General features: G+C 41.4%; 1 long non-coding RNA gene across 2 annotated transcripts; it reads left to right on the top strand.

Annotated features, from left to right (window-relative positions):
- Positions 1–1,212: 1,212 nt before the first annotated feature.
- LOC142037842 (uncharacterized) lies at positions 1,213–5,748 on the top strand. 2 transcript variants are annotated; one of them, XR_012652448.1, is made up of 2 exons: positions 1,213–1,351; positions 5,562–5,748. It is a non-coding gene; the product is annotated as an uncharacterized LOC142037842 (long non-coding RNA). The 2 variants fall into 2 exon arrangements; XR_012652447.1 differs by having other exon boundaries at positions 5,559–5,748.
- The last annotated feature ends 2,048 nt before the right edge of the window (positions 5,749–7,796 follow it).

Below are 7,796 nucleotides of genomic sequence, written 5' to 3'. Positions count from 1 at the left end.
GTCTCATTCAGTGCACTTACCTATAGTCAGGATGAGCACGAAGGAGTCACACTAGCTACCTGCAGTAACCCAGGCAGGACCTGTAGCAGCCTGGGACACAATGCCCATGTACTTGAACACTGGGGGAAAAAAAAATCTTTGGGGTGTTGTTAGCACATCTCTAAATTCAAAAAAGCGTTCACTGTGTGAATGAGGAAGTCTCGTGTAAGGGGCGAGCCTTCCCACCCACTCAGTCGGGGTCTTGCCACCACAATGGACATGCCCTGTGGCTCTGAGTGGTCAAAAATATCAGGAGGGAGAAACATTTCAGACTGTCTTCTTAAATACAAGGAAGGAAAAAAGATCACAAGCCAGTTTTGAAAATATCCTTTCCTTTCCAAGTTAACTATAATCACCTGTGCAAGAAGACAGCTGAAATGTAATCTGCCTGTTAGAAACTGCAACCTTAAAGAGTGTAGCTCGAGCAATGAAAAAGTATCCAGGGAAGGACTGGACCATGTCGTATAAGCAGCTGGATATCTGACAGCTCATTCATTATTGCTGAAAGGTGCTAGTTGTGGGGGACAGAGTGGCTCATGGGGTTGGCTATGCTGCCCGGACCAGCGGTCAGGGAAAGTCACTGCTGTTTCTCTGTGATTTCATAGCTTTCGTGAAGTGTACTAGTCACAAACTACTTCCCAATGGCTAAATGGCTGGGAGGCAAAATCTGCCACCAACGGCACCGAGTGATGTGTTAGCCAAGGGCAGGCATGGCCCAGATTATTCCGTTTTTCCCCAGTAATGCTTGTTCCACCATCTTAAGGCTGAGGCTCTCTGGAAAAATGCATTCAGTCTGTGCAAGGAGCACCCAGGATCCTTCATGGGGTGATCCCTGGAGGTACACGTTGGGACACTCAGTGACAATCCAGTTCACTTTGCCCTGTTTAACCGTAGGGTTGGGGGGATGACTTTGTCTTTCTTTTGTCTCATATTTCTAACAATACCGCTTGCACCAGGGAGCTGGTATGCAGCGAGGCCCCTGAGTGCTGGAGCAATGTAATCAGTCATACGGCACCTCCAGTTAAAGCACGCTGCCAGCTTGCTGTACACGGCGCACGCCTCTGTTCATGCTGCCCACCAAATGTTTTGGCATACCTGCTTGTTATGTGTCATATTAGATCCAGGCCCCCAGCCAAACTTTGCAGCTCAGACCCACTTCTCGCTGAACTTGACAGGGGGTAAAGAATTGTTGAAAACAAGACTGGCATTCCCCCGACTTGGCCTCCGTAAGCATTTTTAATTAACAGCTATCAACTCTTGTGTATTTGGGGCCATTAACAACATTGACTGAACGAATCCATTGAACCTTTAGGTAAGGCTGTCCAGATCCTTCATTTCTTAATTAACTTCTACGGTTGACCTCAGCAGGTATCATTTAGTAGTGCTCAATTGAACATTTGCAGTTGTAGCTTGAGAGAAGTTTTGAGTTCAAAATTATATTGTTTATTACTTTTTCTCAGGTTGCTAAGTAAGAACAATTTTATTTTATGTTATGCTACAGTCTGGTTGCCTGTTGCCCTACATATTATGCAAACAAATACCTAGGGTAATATAAACCCAGACATATTAAAAAAAAAAAAATTGAGTGCTGGATGGAGCAAAGGGGAATAATTCTTTGAATTTTTCAAATGTTTTTGGTTTTTTTGTCCTTACTCAGAACAAAGCTTGCAAAATTTTTCATGAACGGGATTTCATTTTTCCATGTATTCTTCCTGACACATCTTAGAGATGTTTTGATTTTCATTATCTATTTAATATCAGATTCCTGAGGTGGTGGGGAAAAAAAAAAGAAATCAAACCAGTAATATTGGTAATTGTCTTTCAAAGGGCTGTGTTAGCATTCCAACCATTCCCTTTATGCAGCTGGGTAGCAAATAAAATGAATGAAGAGCTGGTTCTATGAAAACCATTAATTGCTGATGCAAAAGGTACATGGGATTTAGGCTTAGCCAGGAAGGCAACAAAATCCTTTACAATAAATTTTTAATTTTTAACTTTATACTTCCCCATCATGAATCTGTAAAAATGCAACATCCTTAATTGTTTTTCCATGTCATGTGTTAAGTACAATGTATTGCATTAAAAAAAAAGGGCTTTTTCTTTTTTCAATAATTCTGTTTAATCCCCACCCCCCCTGCCGTTAATAGTCATATGTAGAGCATGGAACAGGGAGGATCTGATTTTGATCTCAGACTGGTATAAACTGGGAGTTAATCCATGGAATCAGTTGTGTGACAATGTGAGAAAATGGTTGGGAGACCAGAATTAAGGCTTCTGTTTCTAGGAAGACTCATTGAAGAACATATAGTTAGCTATTTTCCTGGAGAGATGCTTCAGAGCCTTTCACGTGCTTATTTCGATCATTCTTTAAAAATACACTGAAGTGAAAAAAAAGTTGAAAAAAAGATGTTTCTAATTCTAGTTGTTTCAAGCGGTATCTCAAGGTTGAGTACAAAACAAACCATACATAAATAGTAGAAAACAGTCCGCATCTTGTTGCCATGACAATGCCCTACTTATAGCACATTAAGCTGATTCATGTCTTTTCTCACCTCACTGTTAATAAATTATGGTGGCTGATGAGAATTAAGCCAGCTGGAAGAGCTAGTGAATGTAAGCAGCAAATTAATTTGCCACTTAATCGTGGTGTCCTTCAGGGGAATTACCCTCTACATAGCAAATAGTATCTTACTGTATGTAAAATGGTAGGAATAGGTTGAAATAGCTGATCTTTGTTTTCTTTGTAATATTGATGTATCACAGCTTATTGCTGTACCAGCAAGAGCTGGCGCAGCCCTACTTCTGCTGTAGGCAGCAGCACCAACTTCAGTTGGTGGTGGACGAGTGTTGCATAGGCTCCTCCACTCCATCAGTGAAGATTACAGGAATAAAGCTTTAAAACACTGATTCCTCAAATTTGAGTCATGTTTTGTCGTTTAAAGTGTAGGACATTTGGCCCACAGCTGCTGAAGCCTGTCACCTGCAATCCAGCACCTTTATGTTAAACTGATGCACCATGCCTACATGTGCAGAGTTACAATAGGGACTGTCATTACTCAGCTGATATATCAGTAGGGTTTATGCAGGTCACAGTGCAAGAGTTCGGGTGAAAGTGGGCATTCGTCAACGGTGATCAGAATTTAGGCTTCTTAGTTAACATATATTCACGGTGGAAAAAGATTTTCTCCCTTTTCTGTAGGGTCAGATTCTACAATGGTAATGGTAGAACTGAATAAACACTATAGCTCATAATAGCAGCCTTTAACAGAAACCAGCCATACTTCATTCAAACCTTTGTCTCTATACTCACTTGAAGTCAATAAACTCTAACAGCTGGAGCTGGAGATCTGTATTGGAGGACTTTCTGAGTCACAAGTGTAAGGCCGTTGAAAAATAGTAAATGCTTGCTCTTGGGACCTGAAATCTGAGGCATGCTAAGTGAATTCTGCTTATAAATATTCTGTGATCTTCAAGCATTTGCTCAAGTCTGGGAGTTTGATTGCTTTCCCTATATTTTTTCTCTGCTGACTTTTTGCATTCTTCTTGAATGGTTTCACTTTTCTCTCTACTGTAAATCAAATGCAAATTTTCTTTGGCATTGCACTTTGGTTTGAGTTAACTAAAGAAACATTACCTGATAAGAATAACCTGAGGAAGCCAAATTAAACAGTTGCTCAGTATAGCTTGGCTAAGCTAAGCCCTCCTCCTTTTGATTCCTAATTTCATCCATTTCTTTCAATGACATGAAAAATCACTGTAGCCTGGTACCCGCTCAGCTATCAAAATGCTGTTCAAATAGACTTCCATTTTGTTAGAAAAGTTTCCAACACGCAATGGCGTATTGTTCTGAATTTGAGGATGTTTACAGACTTTCCAACAATTCTCATTGCATTGGAGAGGTCTTCAGTAACAGCTGATTAATATGATGATAATGAACAAGCTCTGCACATCCAGACTTAACAGCAACTCAACAGATCTATGATTCGCCTTGGTTATGAGAGCTGCAACACCCATTTTCCTTCTCATTAGAGAAGGTGTACCAGCTATAAACACTGGCTAGATGTTACAGCTGCATGTTTTTTTTATCAAATGTATGTCATAAAGAAATTTTTAAAATTGCTTTCGGGCTTGAAACTCTTAAGAGCATTATTGCCTTACGCTAGTGACACCGAAAAGGAACTGAGTAAAGCCTGAGTAAAGTCATCAGTCCTTTCTAGTGGTCTGGAAAATGCAAGCAACTTTCTCAGATTCTCCTGAAGCCACTCTCGGAGGTGTCTTGTGCATGGCATTGTCATCTCAAGTAAGCTGAATTGGCTGACTACAACATTCTCACTGGGTATAAAATGTTTGTGATCTTCAACATGCAACTGTAATGAACTTGTTGTTTAATGGCTTTCTCTGAAAACAGTCTACAGGGTTATTGTAGAGTTGCCCTGGTGTTTGCCTTTTAATGCTCCCACAAATGTAGACTTATCTCCAAGTGGCACTGTTTTGCTCTTCCACAAGAGCAATAGTTTGTGAAGATGCCCTTTGCCCTCAGGTGAGGTATCAGGCTCAGTTCCTGTCTTTATTGCTGGCCATTTCTTTTCTGCAGAGGAAGGTGAGGGGACACAGAGCAGAAATTCTTCCTGCAGGAAGGAGCCCTGGTCTGGAATCCCTCATCCTCCGTACCCAGTGTCCATGTGAGAGGGCCACCACTGTGTATTCCACTTTTCCTGCTCCTTGTGAGTCCCTTCAGGTTTTGCAGTCTTCCTTAGCAAGGCTCAGCCAAGAGGAGGCCAAACATACCTACTCCTGGCACCTCGCCCACTACATTAATTCAGACTGGGAGAGGAAAGAGGGCTACTCCAGCCCTAGCTCTTCTCAGTGAAATGATGCTTCGGGTGCACATGTTTTTTCCCCCCAATGCTCAGAAGCAGAATCTCCGCTGCCTTATATGTGCCTACACGTATATGCAAACTGGGACATGATTAAATGTTACTTAATCTTTTTATTTTTCATCCATAATTTTCTGAATATGCTCTCTGAGATACTTTTGGAGAAGATCCACAGGATTATGCTAGGGACCTGAAGAGGTGATTCCCCCCCCAATATTTAGTTTTCAGCATCATATAATAGCTCTGCTTTGTCTTGGGTAGGAGCATTGGCAGTCTGCTACTGCGCAGCACAGCTGGAGAGCCGGAGCATGCAGCTGCAGTGCTCTATAGAGCTGACGGCTCCATGGGGATAGATCCTGCTAGCATCAATAGGCTTGGCCTCTTAGTGTCTAGACACTCCTACCCATCCTTTCACAGCAGGAAAATAGCCTAAATGATTATATGGATTTAGCAATGCAAAAGCGTGTCTGCGCGCCTCATCCAAAGGCTTTTGAGCTGTGAGGAAGATGTGTGCACACATTGGGAACTCTTGCTTTATTCTGCATGCAATCCTAAACTCTATCTTCTTCAATTTCTGTAATGCTCCTGTGCCTGTCAGCTCTGTAGCAGCATTAACATTTCTTTCCTTTTACTCCACACCAGCAGATTGGATCCTGGTGAAGAGGATGGACTGTTCTAAAATGCCTTTTTTATATCTTTATTGGACAAGATCTGGCGACAGCTGAGAGCTCTTGGCTGATGGATCAAGAAGTATCAGCAGCTTTAAGTCCACAAAGCTGAAATTCCTAGACTTCTTATAATTTCAAGGCACAATACAAAATTTTATACTGAAGATTTTTACCCAAGGTGAATTTATTGCCAATTATTCCGGTTGCCTACTCTGAATCATGGAAAAATTAACACATGTGAGTGCTGCAGGAATATTGCATTGAGATGTGCTTAAGAGTTTCTGAAAATTGCAATAACTGATGTGAAGCTAATTTCCAGCCTCCCAAACATGGCCTTGCAGTGGGCATTTGGGAAACTACGAATTAATCTGTACCCTAATTTTACTCTTCCCTTTCCTGTTTTGCCTTATGGCACAAGTATTAATGATCCAAAATGGCATCACGCATGAAACCAAACCCCATATCTCAAGGAAGACAAGCGAGTGCCACCTCCTCTCCCCTACTACCACTATCCACCCTACCCTACCAGAGCATCAGCTGCTGAGCATTGGCTTAAAATCTCTCTCCTCCAGTGCAGCTGAGCAGATTTATATCAGCAGACTGACCCTTCTGTGCAGCTTGCTGTGTGTGGCAGCCTATGGATTTCAAGGGCTGGACCAAAAGAGAGGTGGCAAGCTGTTTCCATGTCTCCTTTTGATTGTTTTCCCTACTCACAAATGTAAGTGAGAGGAGATTTTGTTACTTCTAAAGCAGGTACTGGGCAGCTACTGAGAAAGAGGATGGGCCAGCAAATGTCTATGCAGCTTCTGCTGGGGTCTTCTTATGGTGAGGTGGAAGAAGCAATGGCTGAGAGGGCTTTATAACGTGAATGGTTGTGTTTCAGAGCAGGTATTTCCTTCTGCATGTGCTGAAAAAAACCCCAAACCCAACCCAACCCATGTGTTTAAAGGATCACAGCCTCTAAAATCTGCCATTACCTTCCTCCCCTCACCAGGAATGTTGTTGGTTTGCATGAAGAAATGCCCCACTTAATGTGTCTTGGATGTCTGGGAAGTTTTTCCTACTCTCCTGCAAGCTCTTGTCTGCATATGTCTCTGAAAGAGGGAGGCACTGGGCTTAGAGTCTTTATATATCAGTTTGCATTCTTCTCTGTTTCATTAAGTAGTAGATGGAAATCATGAAAGGGAAAGCAAAAAATCAATGCATTCAGTTGAATGACACAACACAAGGATTTCTGACTTATCATAGAGGCTCATTCCAAAAAACATCTTATAGATAAAAGCTTATTTTCCCCCTCCCTGGGTTATTCTAGTTCATCTTCATGAAAATGATTCTTTCCTTCAGTTTCCATTTTAGGTATTGCTATTTTAAATTAAAATGAAACAATTTTGTACTTTAAGATTGCAGAATCAGATTTACAGCTGCTGTATTTTGGCTTTTCCTCATTTCCTCCAATACAGCTATGTACAGTGATATCAGCTTGGGGTCTGACTTCTCATGTAGTTTTCTTAGAGGAAATTACATTTAAAACCCCACAAAACTGTAAGTCTAAACACAGCAGCAAATTGTTCATTAGGGGCTTTGTAGACAGGTAACCTGCAACACCCTGTGCTATTAACACAACTTAAAATTGCCTCTGAGTGGTTGTGTTGTCAAAATAATGCAGAAGGAAAACCAGTTTCCAGCCAACTTTTCATCTGCAGAAACAACTGAGCTCAAAATTACCAAACCGAAGTGTTTTAACTCAATACAAGCAGTGACTATCTGAACGTGCCAATATTATGCACTAGTGTCAGGATACAAATAGTACTCATACTCACTAATTTTAAAAGTATTAGTGCTTCTGATGACTTTTTGTTTCCTGAGGTACAGTATTGGAGGGGTTCAGTAGCTATTTTTTCAGGTATAAGCAGTCTGGTCGAAGCTGATTACTTCAGCACTTAGAACAAATGGTCTTAACATTGCCCTAATTTTGTGTGCGTCTCGTGTCAGAGGAAGATGTTGCTGATGATCGACTGATAGCGCAGCCACAATATCAACAAGTGTCTGATCTTTCTTCCCAAGACATAAGTGGACAACTTTTTTTCAGTGGTTAGAAGCAACCCCAAATCTTCTGCTTTCCCACACTTTGATGTCTTGTTCTTTATGTGTGGTGGAGAATGTCTTACCAGTACAATTCACAGTCTCCTTAGAATTTCTTAGCCTTCATTCT

Source organism: Buteo buteo, chromosome 12, assembly GCF_964188355.1.
Source record: "Buteo buteo chromosome 12, bButBut1.hap1.1, whole genome shotgun sequence".
NCBI classification, from domain to species: Eukaryota; Metazoa; Chordata; class Aves; order Accipitriformes; family Accipitridae; genus Buteo; species Buteo buteo.
The sequence above is the reverse complement of the archived record's forward strand: the minus strand, read 5'-3'. Positions and strand labels throughout refer to the sequence as shown.